Source organism: Coffea eugenioides, chromosome 11, assembly GCF_003713205.1.
Source record: "Coffea eugenioides isolate CCC68of chromosome 11, Ceug_1.0, whole genome shotgun sequence".
NCBI lineage: Eukaryota > Viridiplantae > Streptophyta > Magnoliopsida > Gentianales > Rubiaceae > Coffea > Coffea eugenioides.
Genome location: NC_040045.1, coordinates 12363745 through 12381563, shown reverse-complemented (window position 1 = coordinate 12381563; position 17819 = coordinate 12363745). Strand labels below are relative to the sequence as shown.

Genomic DNA, 17819 nt, shown 5'->3' with positions numbered 1-17819 from the left:
TTCAAGAAAATAAGAAACTGAAAATTGAAAATGATTTCTTGAAAAAGAATGAAATTGATTTACAAAATAAACTTGATAAAAAAACAAGATTTTGTGAAATATTCAAGAGGAACAAGGTGATCTGAAAAGAAGAATGGATAATTTAAATGAGTTACTCCAATATAAGAAACAAAATTGCTTTCAAGAAAATGGAACAAAATCTTATTTTGGCACTTATGAGAAGAAGATAAATTCTGCTGCAAATGATTTTACTGTTTATAAGAAAAAACTAGTAAAATTTATTAAACCTTTTCATGTATATAACCCCTTGATTATGTGTAATTTCTGTTATCAAAAAGGTCACATGAAAAGTGATTGCTCTGTGAGAAAAAATATTAAAAAAGGCATGAAATGCATGTGGATAGTTAGACATGATGTTAACTCTCAAGAACCCAAAAATTAAAAGGTACCATATATTAGTTCTTGAACTCTTGAATAGGTCAATCTGGTAAACATTACTAATGATTCAAAGTGAGTGCTCAAGGTACATGACCGGTGATCCATCACAATTCTTCAAATTCAAACCAAAGTCTTGTGGCATAGTGACATTTGGAGATGACATGAGAATTAAAACAATTGGAGTAGGAAATATTGGTAAGATCAGAAAGATTCTGGTTCATAATGTTATTTTGCAATTTTCTTTTGTTATTTCTGATATTTTAAATTGAGTTTTTCTTGATATTTTTGAATATTACTGGAGTTTTATGATGACAAAAAGGGAGAGGAATGAATAATGCTGATCTAATGATGATTTGTTTTAAAAATTATTTTGATTGTTATTTCTCTGTTCGATTCTTCTTTCATTTCTCTGTTTGATACTTCTTTTGGTATCAATTTTCTGTGATATGTTGGTATGTTTGTGATTGCTGAATTCTGGAATCATCTCTCTGTTTTTGTTTAAAATACTGGATTCCCTATTATTATTACTAGAGTATGATTGTTGGTTTTTACTCTCATCTTATGATGACAAAAAGGAGGAGAAACGGATTCTATGTGAAAGGGGGAGTTATTTTGAGATTATAAGTTTCTTACCAACATTTTTTGATGCAATGGGTGAGGGGGAGCTTAAGCTCATATGCACAATCTTTTTCTTTCCTCCATCCATTGCTTTGTCATCATAAAAAAAGGGGAGAATGTTGACCTTAGTCCCTAGTTTTTGATATTTTTACAAAACAATGGATAATACTAATATTTTTTTAAGAAATATTTTCAGTTATAAAGCAAATTAGATTCAAAAATCAAGTGCAATTAAAAGGGACAAAGGCTGCTGAAAGCTATCGGATGTCCGATAATCATTGCGCAATTTCGGACGCATGAAAAACTCCACCATCGGACGTCCGAAGAAAATAATACATTTCTCCTGACTCACTGACCTCGATCGGACGCAAGTATCGGGCGTCCGATAGGATCGTTCAAATTCTACGAAAGCCGTCGGACGCTCACAAAGACAATACTGGACGTCCGATAGAATTGAGATATTCCTTCTAACTCATTGTCTGTTTTCGGACGCAAGCACCGGACGTCCAATAGAATTGAAGAAGATTTTTCAAACTCACTGCCTGCTGTCGGACGCAAGAAACCAGACTACCGAACGTCCGATACTCTAACGGCTAGTTGGCTCTTCAACTATTTTCTATCCGTTGGAAGCATTAATGAAACACTTTCTTGGTCTCCTATAAATAGAGTATGATCAGAAATTCAAATAACTTTTGTACACTAAAGATACAAAAGATCTAAAGTGATTTTAGTGAGAAAATACTTTCCAAAGAAGATTTGTAGTCTTAGTGGGGTGAGATTCATTGTAAACTTTTCATTTATGAGTACATATTTCATGAGTGTAGTTCTGCGATGGTTGTCCTGAGGGATAGTAAAACTTCGTAACTTGATCGAGTGGAGTTTGGAGCAAGAAGGAGGTGAACCTTCCTTTGTACACAAGAGTGATTGTAATTCATTAATTTGAAAAAACTTGTTTGATTTAATTTACAAGTTCAAGAGGAGTTGAGTAGTTAATTGGTTTGCAATTCTTTTCTTTTTATTTATTTATTGTTACCTTTGTGATCTTTACATTGCTTATCTCTTCTACTTCTCTCAAGTGATCTTGTTCATTAATTAATTGATTCATTGTGTGATCACTTAGAAAAGAGAGTAAATTTCATATTGAGCAAAAAGTGCCCATAAGTTAATTAGGTTTTTAATCAACCTAATTCACCCCCTCTTAGGTTGTCTTCGATTCTTATACAGTTTTAATTTTCCTTGTATAAACGGTGCCAATTTACTAGTTTATATTAAGTAGTAGAATTTGTACTAACTCGTCTTAACTTTGATGTTTTGTAATGCATGCACCGATCTCTGTAACGTACTACCATTTAATCCTAAAATTGAGAAAATGGCAAATAGGAGAAGGCGTTTGGCATGACGGCAAGCTCAACAACAAGAAGTGGAGAGTGAAGGTGAAATTGTCATTGACTTGTCACATTTAGAAGAAATGGCAGAGGAACACACAAATCGCAATCAACAAGTCTTAAGAGATTTTGCTTTGCCATATACGGAAGGATCTCAAACAAGTATTGCACAACCGGCGGTCAATGCAAATAACTTTGAGATTAAGCTAGCATTGATTCAAATTCTCTGACAAGAACAATTTGGAGGCACTACAATGAAGGATCTAAATGGTCATTTAGCTAATTTTATGGAGATTTGTGACACAATCAAATTTAATGGAGTTAGTGAAGATGCTATAAAGTTTCGATTGTTTCTTTTCTCTTTAAGAAATAAGGCTAAGGTGTGGCTTAATTCACATGCACCAAACACTTTCACTACTTGAGCCGATTTATCGAAGGCTTTCTTGAATAAATACTTTTCACTTAGAAAAACTGCTAAACTACGCATGGAAATATCAAGTTTTGGTCAGTAGGATGGTGAATCATCATATGAGCCTTGGGAGGGGTACAAAGAGTTGTAATGGAAATGTTCACATCATGGACTTCTCGAGTGGCTAATTGTACAAATTTTCTATAATGGTTTAATATACCCTATGAAAACTCATATTGATGCTGCTACGGTGGAGCACTTATGGGAAAGTCGGCCAATGAGTCTCAACAATTAATTGAAGAAATGGCGGCCAATAACTACCAATGAACTAACGATAGAGGTAACACTAAAAGACATGTAGGAATGAATGAATTGAACGTTTTAAACATGTTAAGTACAAAAATGGACAATGTGATGAAAGTGCTAAATAGATAAGGTGAGGTTGATCCAATGTCTAATGGTAATGTAGCATGTTGTACTCTTTTTGGAAAAAAATCATGAAAGTACTAATTGTGTTACTATTGCACAGGTACAATATATGAAGTGTATCAACTGATCGAATCAAAACAATCCTTATTCCAACACTTACAATTATGGATGGAGAAATCATCCAAATTTCGAGTGGAGAGACCAAGGAAATTAACAATGACCAACCAATTCACCGGATTTTCAATCAAAACAAGCACCTATTTAATCCAAACCCTCATAGGAGATGGCCATTACAAAATTAGCTAATACTACAATTAGTAATATGGATAGATTAGCTAAAACAACCTTGGAGAGATTTGAAAGACTAGAGAAAAGAATAGACCAATTAACCTCAATGTATAAAAATGTTGAAGTCCAACTCGGCCAAATTATCAACACCGTGAACCCTAGAAACCAAGGGGAGTTACCAAACAAACCCAAGTCAATCCAAAGGAGCATTGCAAGACAAATTATTCTCCGAAGTGGTAAACAATATGATGGCTCTTCTAATGTCGGGCTTAAGAGAGAAGAAAAAAAGGAAAAACAAGAGAGTTTGATTAATGACAAAAGGAAAATATTTCAAATAATATCCTATCCAAAAACATTCTTTAATTTTTTACACTTTTGGCTAAAAAAAATGTATGACTGATAATACTAATTATATTAAATGTACATAATTTGATATCTATAACTAATAATATAATTATTATAATTAATAATATTAAATATGATATATCTATAATTATAATACATATATATATATATATATATATATATATATAAGGCGAGGGACAGGGCGCGGAATTGGTGCGGTGTATAGTCGCCCATCCTAAGGCTCTCCTACAAGCACCCACCGTTAAAATTACCCCTTGCCCCATGAACACCGCCTCTCCTAAAAGCACCCGTCCTAATATAAATAAATAAATAAAAAATATATATATATATATTCTTACGGTTTTTTTCTTAATGCTTCATTTTGATCTTTTTTTCCTCTTTTGTGGGATGAACAGAAACAACATTTGTTGGGTTTTGTAGAAATAGTTTGATTTTAGTTAATTTAAAAAATGATAATGTGCGTTAAGTCTTTAAATAGTGATGATTGGCCTCTTCTTTGTAGACATTCTTCAACGCCTTTTTTTTTAAATTGATTGTTTTTAATTTCCATTTCTAGAAATAGTTTAAATGACAAAGGCGATGCCTTGTGGTGAACTTTGTTCAAGATACAGTGGTATGCATCTGGTATTCATCAATGATGATGATGGCGACTTCCTATGGTCAAGCTTCTTGATGTTTTGGCCGCACCTAAAAATGAAGAAGATGATAGGTGTGAAGAATTGGGAGCTGCCTGGACATTCTAAACCTCCTTTTTTTTTTTGTTACAAATGGCCCCTAACAAAAAAGTTAAACATGGGGTAGTATCTCTCATATTATCTACACCAGCAGTCTTTAACTCCGTTCGAGGGCTCTCTCAGAAAATTCTAAATATTCTTCTCTCCACTTTATGTGAGCTTTTGAATTTTTCTTTTTTGTTTTGGATATATTAAAGTCCTTGAATCGATGTTGAATTGTAAAGATCAATTGAATCGTGACCTGGACATTTGACTGGTTCACTTATTGGTTCGAATTTAAAAACATTGACAAAAACATTTCAATTAAATCTTAAAAAGTAACTGAAAAAGGTTTAAATTATAAAACACTCTAAAATACATATTGTATTAGTAAAGCTTTTAAAATACAATATTGCAATATTGTTTTTTTGAAAGGCACCCTGAGGAATATTTAATCCATGGAACCCAATTTTCTCTACTCCTCAATGTCCTCCACCATCCTTCAACATCGTGATGGATGATGGCTAACAACCGCAAATCCTCGTACGAATGATGGCTGGATATCAAGACAATTACATTTAAAATAATTATAATTAAAAATTATATCTACTACTCTAGAAGATATAAAAGAAAAATTAAATGAGAGACGTGACAATGGAGAACAAGTTGCCTGAGTAATTTAACAACAGGCGGAACTCACAAGAAAGACTGGTCCCAATTCCCAAAATTCGGCAGGAGGACAATAATTTAGTATGGACCGGTTCTAAGATTCTGCGAAAGGACAAGAATGGTCACATTCGGGGTGTCTGATATGTTAGTGTCAATCAATGTCAATATTAAAAAAAGAAAGAAGAATGCGATTATCAAATGAATGGGCATTGGACAAGGGCCGAACGATTATAAAAAAAAAATCGTTCGAGGTAATTTTGTGCAAAATATATATGGTGTAACTTTAATTTCATACGTTATTATTTATTTTTAGTAATATGTAATTATATAACAAAATTTTATGAGTTTCACATATAATGATAAAAAATTGAAGTACAAAATAAAATTTGAACCTTACATTTTTTTTTTTATCAAATCTTGATTATGAACTAGCAGGAACGGTTCCTCTTCCATGGGCATTACTCTGTATTTACAGGTTCCAACGTGTTGGCACAAAAATATCAAGCAAAGTGAAAATTATTTTAACTATTTAATATAAGTTGTCGCCGCACCAAACTTTTCACCATTAATCAAATCTCTACATATTAGATAAATAGAATCAAAAACTAATTTGTCTATTTTGATGACAAAAATGTTTCACAAGAAGGAAGGGCACTACTTGAAATTTGACTGATTTCGTATCGACATAATAAACATGGAATGGTCCCAAAACAATATGGAAACACAACAGTTTGGAAGGGCTGATTGTTGTGACACTTTTTTTTGTCTAAATGTGCCAGCTTTATGTAGTTAATAAAAATAAAAAAATTTTATAAATTGACAAATTTTTACACACGCTCACACTTCACTGCTAATTCAAGTTAAAACTACATCGTTTTATGTATAATTGACACAAGTGATGAAATATATTATTACCTGTGTTGATTTTATAAATTTATAGCACTTAAGATATATATTGAACAAATGGAGAGATCGATGGAAAAAATCTAACGAAAAGGAGAATCTCATTTATGATCTGAACTAAATTTATTTGATAAACTGTTTAAAGTTAAATCATTGATATCATGACATGCAGGACCCTTCACTCGTTCCAAGTGGACATAAAGCTATAGGGTAAAAGATGGTATCCATGATTGATTGAATAGATGAGGATGCAAGAGACCCCATATAAAGTTTAAGTAGATATACAAACTTGGAGTTGCAAAGCTTCTCTCTCTGTAAGTGAGTTAAAAAATTTTTAATGATAAATTACACGTAACCCTCTTGTAGTTTCGCACATTACCATATGATTATCTAACATTTCATAATATCGACTTCATCTCCCTGTAGTTCCATGTAAATAAGAAACTTGATAGAAAATAACCTCCATAATGTCATTAATTGAAATATCAGTATTGTTTTTATTTAAACAATAAATTGAACCACGATCTTATCACCTTGAACAAAACTCTAGGTAATTTTGCAAATAAATGCAAAAACTACAAGAATAAAGTATATATTCATACAGATTATAGACAAATTAAGTAGATATTATGATTTTATCACACGTACTTTTGGAGAGCATTTAATTCAATCGCAGTGATCAGTAGTGCTTTCTATCTATTTTCAGGTTGCATAAAATCGTAGGGGATGATGTGGATATATTAAAAATTTAGGGAATCATATGGTAAAATTTAAAACTTTAGGGAGGTTATATGTAATTTACCTTTTTCGTTTCTAATGACCTGGAGAAAATATTCACTTCTCTAGGAAAAATAATTATTGACCAAAGCTGTATTTAGACCTAGACGCTAATTTTCAACTTACATCTTATGCATAAGGGTTACATTCTTGCCTAGTTACACAATCAACCCAACCATTTTATTTTTTTTTACATTCAACCCAACCATGTTAACAGTCATCATGCCTTCAAAAGTATAATGATTATTGATTAAAAAAAAAAGAGTTTGCATCCAAAAATTATTTGAAAAATACGAGGATCCAAGATCTTATATGTAAAGCAGACAAAATTTGTCTACCTATACGTAAACCTTGAGACCCTAATAGCTTCTTGATCTTATATGGAAGAAATATTAATTGATTTATGGCGATGCAAAAAAATTGATTAGGTTTAGGCCTCCAAGAACAAAATATGAGAAGATGATGGTACTCAGTCCGGAAACTTATTCCTGCTGTCGGTTCTATATCAATTTGGATACTTTAGGCAATGACTTCTTCTTTGACGTAAAACTACGAGCTATTATTGATAATGCAAGAGCAATCCCTAGTTAGCAGCAGCATGCTACTCTTACGCAGTAACGGAGGACAAAAGAAGCCGCTAAATCCTGCACAATGTCAAATTACTAAAGAGCTGCAAAAACAAGTATAGATGGTGAGAACTAGCAGTTCTAATGTATTATGAGCTGCTTGTACAGATTTCTTTATTGAAAATCAATAAAATGCGATTATTTTTAGGTAAAAAAGGTTAATTATACAATAAACTCTATGACACCTATGAAAAGATGTTCATTGAGAAACTCTATTCCATATAGAAATCATAGGTCTGTTTAGATTTGAAGATTTTCTAAAAACTAATTATACCATATTGAAATCTTAGATTTGTTTAGATTTGGAGATTTTCTAAAAACTAGGAGTGCTTGTTTCACAGATTGGAATCGGAAATAGAAATGGAATCATAGACTCTGGTTTGTAATTAAACTTTTCATTCCAATATCTAGTTTGGTTCACACATTAAAATTAGCATCATTCCAATTCCTGATGTTTGGTTTGATGAGTGTTTCAGAATTAAATGCAATTAAATTTCAAATTAACCTGATATAACAATTCTTATAAAACAAAGAGATAATTGTAGAAACCTCCCTTGAGGTTTTTGACACTTGCACTGACACTCCCTTGAGGTTTCAAAACAAACAAATTCATTCTAAATTTTGGTTTGGGGTAATTTCATAAACCAAATCGCGGTCACTTTTTGTAAAGTATCACTTTCCCATAAAAGATCAGTTCTTTATGGCTTTTCTCCATTATAAGAATAGAGTACCCATTTTCTCATAAACAAATTTATTTATCGGATAAAATAAAAATAAACCCGTTTTCCAATAAAATACCAGCTGTTTATGACTTTCCTCCATTATAAGAATAGAGTACCCTTTCAAAATACAAATGGAAAACCGCAAAAAACATAAACAAGGAGAGCCTCCAAGGAGTCAAGGGGTCTGCATAGTTGAGTCCTTGGATTTGTTCTCTTCTGAAGATGGTCGATTCTTCGAGTCAGATTGCCGGACCTCTTCAATCATCCTAACTACTTCATCCATGTTTGGTCGCATGTCTGGCACCTTGGCAACACATGCCATGGCTATTTGCAGCATCTGCACCATTTCTTCTTCAATATTTTGGAACCTCATCAACTCAACATCAAAAACTTCGGCTGTCCATTCCTCCCTGACAACTGATTGGACCCACCTTGGGAGATCAACCATGTCATCCCGTCCTGGAGACTGAATTGGTTGTTTTCTAGTTAACATCTCCGCCATTTTTTCAAATCGCAAATTCTACCTTAGTATTAATTATAGGAGAAATTTGGGTGGAGGGTTTTCTTCAATTTTTCTTAGAGATCTTTCTCGTGGAGATCTTGTTGAATAATTTGCCCACTATTAATCTATTTAGATCTACTTTAGATCTTTTTTTTTTCAAGAGATTTTGGATTATAGATGAAGACTATATGATGAAGAAGAAGAGATAGAAAAACTGATGAAGAAGAAGAACAGAAAGACGGCGTGTGACGGCGAGAAAGAGAGGGTAGAGGAGTTTTGTATGTGAGGGGTAGGTCCGTCATAAATGTTGTCCGAGGGAATAAGTTGAGGGTTTTGTCCAAAATCTCCTAATTTGTTCGGGAATGAGATAAGTCCTATTTTTTAGAAATGATTCCAAAAATTGCATTCCAATAGGCTTAACCCAAGCAACAAATAAGGGGTTTATTCCATTCTGTGATTCCCAAACCCTTTAACCAAACAGCCCCCTAGTTTTTCAAGTATAACACTAGAGTAAAATCTATCCCAAAAACACTTCAAATAAATCTCAAATACTTCTAATAAAAATATTAAAAAATAGAAAAAAAAACCACCACCCTTTTCTTCCACCACCATTACCATCCCCTCCCTCCTCCTCCTCCTCCTTTCCCTCTCCTTTAACCTCTCTCCTCCATCCTCCGTCCTCTTCTCCCCTTCCCCCCTCCTTAACCCTGCTCCTCCTCCTTTTTGTGACTAGATTTGCTTATGGTGCCTAACCAACCTGGGTAGGAGTGGGGTTGGGGGATAAAGAGGGAGAAGGATGCAGCGTAGGGAAAGAGAAGGAGGAGAGGGAGGAATAGTAAATAATTTTTAAAATGTCCCAAAAAAGTCTAAATTTTAAAACACTCTAAAATAAAATTATATAGTCCATACAGGACTATATAATAGTAAATAAATTTTTTTTGTTTGGAAAGGCACCCTAAAAAATATTTAGTCCATACAGGACTCCAGTTTTGGGGATCCTCCTCTATCCTTTAACATCCTGATGGATGATGGCTAATAAGAGAGGTGGTAATTTCCGACACGACCTGAAAACACGACACGAAACTAGCACGAAATTAATGGGTTTGAGTTGAGGTTTCGCGGGTTCGAGTCAGAATTAGGTCGAACCCGATGGACCTGAAAAGAAAACGAGTCGAATTCGGGTCAATCTGTGGATGACCTGATATGACCCGATAACCTGTTTAAGAATCAAAAATAATTTAATAAACATAAAAATTATTTTATCTAACTAAACTAAGTTATTCTTTTTTTCCAAATGCATTAATTACTTAATCCTAAATGAATTTATTTAACGTGTGTGAGATTGAAATTATTATATTTGGATAAATAATGCATTATATTATTTTTTACTTTTATACAGTTTTAATTTATTTTAGATTTGGTTTGGGATTATTTATTTAAATTTTTATTACTTGATTATGTAATTAGTCTTGTACGAAATTGGTTTTATTAGAAATTACAGTGATAAATTAATAAATTAAAATTAAATTCGGGTCATTTCGGGTCGACCCGCCAACCCAAAATTTTCGGATTCGTGTCAGGTATTCTGACCCGTTTCGGGTTGGCAAGTCAGGTTCGGATCAACGGGTTTTCTGTTATACCCGAGTCTCAACCCGAAACGGACTCGATTGCCACCCCTAGCTAATAACATCAATTCCACGTAGGACATGGATATCATAAATGAGAGGCCTAACAATGGAGAACAAGTTGAGGAAATTTTGGGACTGGTTTCGGCAGGGTCCAGTGCTTCCATAGAATTTTGGTACCAGACCGTCCTATGCGTTCCTTGTTATACGGAATTTTGGGACCAGTTCGTTCCAAAATATGTAACTAAGTTGCAAGCATATGCTAAAGGTGTATATATAGTATGTGAATTTATATTCACTAATTACTAATTTTGTTTAAGCATAAACAACTAAAACAATGCATATAAATTGCATATCGACATATTAGCCTATTATCTTTTATCATTGAAAGCAATCAAGTCATTTGGAGAATCATTGGATCTTGGTCTAATAACTAGGAAAAGCCTTTTTAAGCTCTCTTGTGCACTAAATTAAAGATTCAAACCCCACCTAATACATTACAAGGAAGTGTGTAGCTTCCTTGTTTTTTCAAAAAAATTCAGAGAGTACAGTAATGAACTTGTCTAATCTGACGGTTCATCCTGCACCTCTGATACGTTTCTTTAGACTTCTCCTCTCGCATAATATAGGTTGATGTAGAAGTAGATTAGAAGTTGCTGCTAATGACAAAAAAAAAAAAGGAAAAAAAAGACATTTGAAGGAGGGGGAAGGTATGGGTCAGGACGATTTGGGAAGAGCTTCCTTGTTTTTCCAAAAAAAATCAGAGAGCACAGTAGTGAACTTATCTAATCTGACGGTTCATCCTACACCTCTGATACGTTTCTGTAGACTTCTCCTCTCGCATAATATAGGTTGATGTAGAAGTAGATTAGAAGTTGCTGCTAATGACAAAAAAAAAACAAAAGAAAAAAAAAGACATTTGGAGGAGGGGTCAGGACTGGGTCGGCCGATTCGGGAAGAGCTGCAAGTTTGGTATGGTGATAATTTATATGGATAAAATACACGAAACCCCCCTATGGTTTCACGAAAAGACACGAAACCCCCTATCGTTTAAAAACCTCCACATAAACACCCTAACTTTCATAACTAAAGTGGAAATTACCTTTTGAACCGGCTGAGTTACCGGCAGCAGGTCAAATACTCTCGTCTAACCCGTGGCCTGCTAAATTAGTAGGAATTGACAATCCAATGTATATCCAGAAATGAAACGTAAGCTTGAAAGCTTTGCCTTGAACTTTGAATCAAAAGCACTCTAAGTGTACACGGAAACCTTTGACAGGACTCGGAAGAAAAAAATCAAACTGGAACTTGATATACCAAATGCAGACCTTCCCCATTGATATAGCTAGGAGCTAGCTAAGCCAGTTGAACCATTAATATTTGTTGAGGCGATTTCAGTCTTACCTTAAACGTAGAACCAAGTACTACATTAATCACTCCTAAGTCAGTCCCCTCCCTTCCAATACAAGAATATCTACAAACAAGAAGAAGGAGATAATGGCGGCAGCTGCAATATCCACCACCACCACAGCTTCATCAATGCTTCATCAGTTGGAGTGCAACATGGACGTGGACAAACTCACTTGTGAATTCTTCTCCATCCTCGAAAACAAGTTCCTTTTTGGGTACGACGATCCCAAGTTCGTTTCCCACCTCCCCAAAATTAATACTACTCCTCCTGCTACTGCTGTCGCTGCTGCTGCTGCTTCTCCCCACAGCACCAAGCACTTCCCAGGCGGCCGCGACAAAGTCCGAATCCTCTCCATTGATGCTAGTGGCTCCACCGACGGCGTTCTTGCTGCCAAGTCTCTGGCACACCTGGAGGCCACCCTCCGCCGCAAATCCGGAAACCCAAATGCCCGCGTTGCTGACTTCTTCGACGTCGCCGCCGGCGCCGGCGCAGGAGGCATCCTCGCCGCTCTGCTCTTTACCCGGGGGAAGGATGGAAGGACCCTGTTCACCGCCAGGGGGCATGTTGACAATGGAGACGGTGGTTAAACTACTAGCCGGGAAATTATTCTGTTTACATATCAAATCCACCAGCTGGCAGGGAGGAAGCAAATTTACCAGAATTGCTCCGGCGAGCAGTCCAATTAGGGGAGAGAGCATCGTCAGTGAACTCTGAGACCGTGGGAGCGACAAACTCGGAGGGATTGTAGCTGCCGACGGGGATAGAGTCGCGAGCGGCCCGCATAGGGGAGAGCGGGGCAGCAGGAGAGAAATGGGGTATTTTGGGTATTCGACCTGCAGCCGGTAACTTAGCCGGTTATAGGTCTATTTTCACTTTAGTTATGGAGTTTAGGGCGTTTATGTGTATGTTTCTAAACGATAGGGGGGTTTCGTGTCTTTTCGCGAAACCATAGAGGGGTTCCGTGTATTTTACCCAATTTATATTAAATAGTTAAAATAATTTTCACTTTGCATGATATTTTTTTGCCAACGGGTTGGAACACGTGAATCAAAATTGACAATGAGTAGGTCCGAATGAACCCTCTCTCTTCACTCAAGGTTATCTCATCATTGAAGAACAACCTAGTGTGAACTTAGGCTTAAAAAAATGGTTTATGCAAATTTGATGAATAAGAAAGAGTCCACTTGTACATCCTTGGGGATGCACAATTTTGGAGTAAATATACTGAGCCCGACATATCTTTGTACGTTTCCATCACGGTTGCGTGAAGATTGCATTCTTTTTCTTGTTTTATTAGTGTCGTTGATTGACACTTGCACTCTGATGCGACAATTCTTGACCTTTTATCATCCTGATCTCTTTGTCACATCTGCATGGGTAGACGGGAACTATTCATTCTTCTCCTTGTGAGTTCCGACTTTGACAGTAATGGAGATTTTTGTTGCTCTAATGTATCTAGAAACTGAAGGTCAGAAAAGAAGCTGTCTTTTTCAGTTTTTCCTCGGTAAGTGCTTTTTTACTCAGATGATGCTTTCATGGAATGATGCTTTTATCTTAATTGCTGAATTTGATAGGAGGATCACGAATATGCTTTTTTTTTAGTTGAAAATCAAAACTTTATTGCTAATTATTAGAGGGCAAAACTTAACTTGAAAAAAAGTTAGAGAGTCATCAAGGCTTTTTTCCCTTCTTTTTCTTCTTTTATTAGTGTCGTTGATTGACACTAGAGGTGTCAAAATGAATAACTTAGGTAGATTTATGTTGATTAAAATGGATAATGGGTATAAGCGAGTCAATCTATTTATACACATTTAATTAGATGGATATAAATGAGTAAGTCAAAAAATGAATTGGATAACCCAATTACTCATTTATAATCCATTTATTTTAATTTTTTGTAAATTCATTTAAATTTATTTTTGTAAACTAAGTTATCAATTTTCACCACCATTTGCACCCATCATTGGTTTTAAATATTTATTTATAATGTTCAATAAATCTAATTACTAATTTTTTTTCCATTCATACTCTTTTTTTTTTCCACAAACGTCTATTCATACTCTATGTCACAAAATTACATACTATTTAATAATTGAATAATAAGAATATAAAAATTTGAACTAAATAATATAAAAGTTAACGTAAAAACTTAATCCAAAAATTTTGAACCTCAACCATTTTTTTCGTGTGTAAATTTAAAATTTTATTTTGAAAAGGTATGAAAAAACACTAAAACTTGTCATAAATTAGTAATGTTGAAAATGAGTAGACCTCCTCAACATCCGGAGTGACATCTTTCTCCACCAATACCTTAGCTCCCCTCCTAGCATTGTACCAAGCTTCATTTTCGGCGGAGGTAAAGTGCAACTTATCATATGGGACTTCCTCCTCTTGTTCCCCTTGGACCTCTTGTTCCTCTTGTTGTTCTTGTTGTTGATTCTCCTCCTCGGATAATGGCTCGTCTTGAAGCGCAAGGCGTCTACTCGCTTTTCTTTTCAAGCGCGGTGGTCTAGACGTCGAAGCTTCTCCTCTCCTATTAGGAGGTGATTTCACTGCACCTTTCTTAGTGCGAGCCATTGTACCTAATTAAAATTATTAAATGTTAACTTCATTGAATTGGTACATTGCTAAGTAAAGATAATGAAAACTCATTCACTTTTACCTCTTTATCTTTAAATAGCCAATCTTATCAACTTACTCACATAATAATTAGCAATTAACTTCACAAGCAAGACTTTACAATTGATTATCAACAACAAATGCTTCTTTCATTTATTTTTTTTTCAAATAAAACACTTAAGCATAAAATGTCCAAATAAGTAGAGAAAGCAATTAAACAATCACACAACTTACTCCCAACTTAATGACCTAAATAAGCATAATGAAATGCTAAAAAGCATCTTAACCATGAGTTTAGACTTAAAAAGGTCATTAATTCAACTTTAATCAAATTTTCTGGAATAAACATGCCAAAAATCAAAGGATAAGCTAATTAAGCCTAAATTTAGCATGTAAATATCCTAGACCAATCCATTACTCTCATACAATTTTCTTCAATCCAATTGCCCCAAAAATTTAGCTAATAATGATCAAATCAAATTAATCCTCAAGATTAGCTTAAAATTGCTAAATTCACCAAATAATCTCAAACCCATGAGTTAAACATCACCAATAATCATCAATAAGCTCAATAACATCATAAAAAGCATCAAACTTCACAAAATGAAAAAAATTCGAAATTGCCCAAAAATAGGAAAAAGTGAAAATTGGCAAAATTCAAATGACAACATTTGGTGAAGATTTGTTACCTCAAACTTGTTGGTAGATGATTAATGATGCAAATGGTGAAGAAACCCCAAAAAATTTCACTCCAATTTGGCCCCAAATGAAGAGTTCAAAAATTTGAAACCCTTGTTCTTCTCAAGCCCAAATCCTAATTAAAACATGTTTTTGAAGGATTTTAAGCTATGAAATCAACTCACAAGGAAAAGGGAAATGTTTTGGTGCATTTAGTTTGGAGATTGGATGGTGAAAAGTTGGATTTTAGGAGTAGTGTGTGTTTTAAGTGTGAGTGTGTGAAGTGTTGAAGAAAGGAGGAAGAAGAAACTTGGGGAATCCGTGCGCGGATTCCCTTCTATTGCGCAAAACCGGCCAGAATCTGGCCAGTTTCCGGCCGGATTATAGGCCGGATACTGGCCAGTAGCCACGAAATTTTTTTTTTTCAATTTTGCCTCTCAATCCGGCCTTTAATCCGGCCTAAATTTGGCCGGATTGTTGGCCGGATTTGCTACATTGCCCTTTTTTTTTTTTGTTTTGTTTGCATATCCGGCCATAAACTGGCCGGATTTCCGGCCGGATTCTTGGCCGGATTCTGCTGCAAAAAATTTTCTGATTGCAGAAGTTGATCCGAGGGCTTGGATCCATTGAATCTGCACTTATTGCAGAATTTTTGCAATTTTCAGTTTGACCCCAATTCTTCAAAATACACCCTAGATCATTTCTATGTCAAAATAAATCGTTCACGCACATGTAAAATGATCTAAACATGCATTCTAAACCTCTTTAATGCATCAAAAATCACAATTACTGAATTTGAGGTATTGAGATCTTTGATCAAACTTCGCCTTTTTCACCTCATTTGGTCACTTTTGCATCTTTTTCCAAAACCTACAAATGAAAAAATAACAAAATAACTCAAACTCATACTTTAAACATAAAATCACTCCAAAGTAACACCAACTTAAACAAGCATTGGGTTGCCTCCCAATAAGCGCTTCTTTAAAGTCAATAGCTTGACTATTTCTCCTCATTTTTCAAGGAGGTTTAGTTAACGAATAATCCACCATTTTAGGCCTTGGTGGATCATTAAATGGTGACTTTATAGCCAAAGCCACATGATCTAATGATGTGAGAAATGAAAGTGACTTACCTATCCCAAGTGTTTCATAGATATTACCTTGAATATACACCACTTGAGAACTTACCAAAGGAAATGTCATGAGAGTATCTTGGGCAGGAATACCTTTAGAACCTATACTTTCACTGCACTCCTCAAGAAGGGTGAAAAATGAGTCATTAAAACTCACCTCTTGAGGCTCAAAGTTAGTTTCAAAGGTATTATCATGTGAAATGGATATTTGCTCATTGAAATATAATTGAGATTCATCATTTTCATCCAAATGCAATCCATTTTCACATACAACATTTCCACCATTCATGCTAGGATCATTTTGCAAATTATTAGAAGAAATAACTTCACACAATACATTCAATTGCTCATGTATATCACCAAAGTGAGAAGCTAATTCATCTAACCTTTCCTCAATCCTATCAAAACGGTCGGAGGTTGCATTTGCTAGCTTTTCTATGGCTAAATCAAATTGATTAGAAAAATTTTCTACAGCTAGCTCCGAAAATGCATTAGAATCATTAGCTAATGGTTCATTCTCTAATTCCCAAGGCAGAGGTGCATTAGCTAACTTCTCTATTGCCAACTCCCAAGATGGTTTTGATTCATATTGGACACTTTCAGATTGGTAATCATAAAAATAAGGAGACTCACTATAAGTACATTGATTATCCCAACCATAAGTAGGAGAATTGCTCCAATTAGCACTATATTGATCAAAACAAGGATTGTAATGCTCTAATTCATAATAATAATCCACATTTTGTGCTTGCATACATGTATTAGTAGCATGATAACCTCCACACAAGTCACAAATCACATGATAAGAATTAAAAGCATTAGCATTCCTCCCTTGCTCAATTTCATGCATCATGGTGTCCATTTGAACTTGTAACTTAATTACATCAAATTTTGCCTTTAAGCACCTTAAACCATCTTCAAAAGACATACATTCAGTAAATTCTTGGTTACCTCTATTGAAGGAGCTTTGCACTTGATAACCATCCATTGCCAATCTTCCACTTCTCAAGCATTGTCCTCCAAATTGACCTCCCCTCCTCATTACCTAAAATTGCTTTTAAACAACTTAAGAGCAAGATTAGTAAGAAGAATAAGTTATAAAACACATACACATAAAAACACTAAAATAACAGAAAATAACATTCACACTATAACTAATAAAATGTCTAAACTAATAAAGTTGCTCTTCACACCGATATTGCCAAATCTTCCCCGGCAACGGCGCCAAAAACTTGACGGGTATTTTGCATACGTACAAGTTAAAAAACCGAATTACACCCGTTCACTGCAAGTATACAGGTCAACTAGTAGTTTAGGGTATATATCGGGTCGATCCCACAGGGAAGAGTGAACAATTACCGGTATTACTAAAGCTTCTCTATTATTTAGACTATCAATGAATTATAACAAATTTAACCTATTGAAATTATACAAAATGACAAATAAAAGCTCCTTAGGTTGTGGTATCCCTAACTACTCATGCAAGTGCTATATTTGGATCATTAATTA

General features: G+C 34.7%; 1 non-coding gene across 1 annotated transcript; it reads right to left on the bottom strand.

The window, feature by feature from the left end:
* Positions 1-2917: 2917 nt before the first annotated feature.
* On the bottom strand, positions 2918-3024 carry LOC113754554. The gene has a single exon (XR_003465237.1). It is a non-coding gene; the product is annotated as a small nucleolar RNA R71 (small nucleolar RNA).
* Between the last annotated feature and the right edge of the window lie 14795 nt (positions 3025-17819).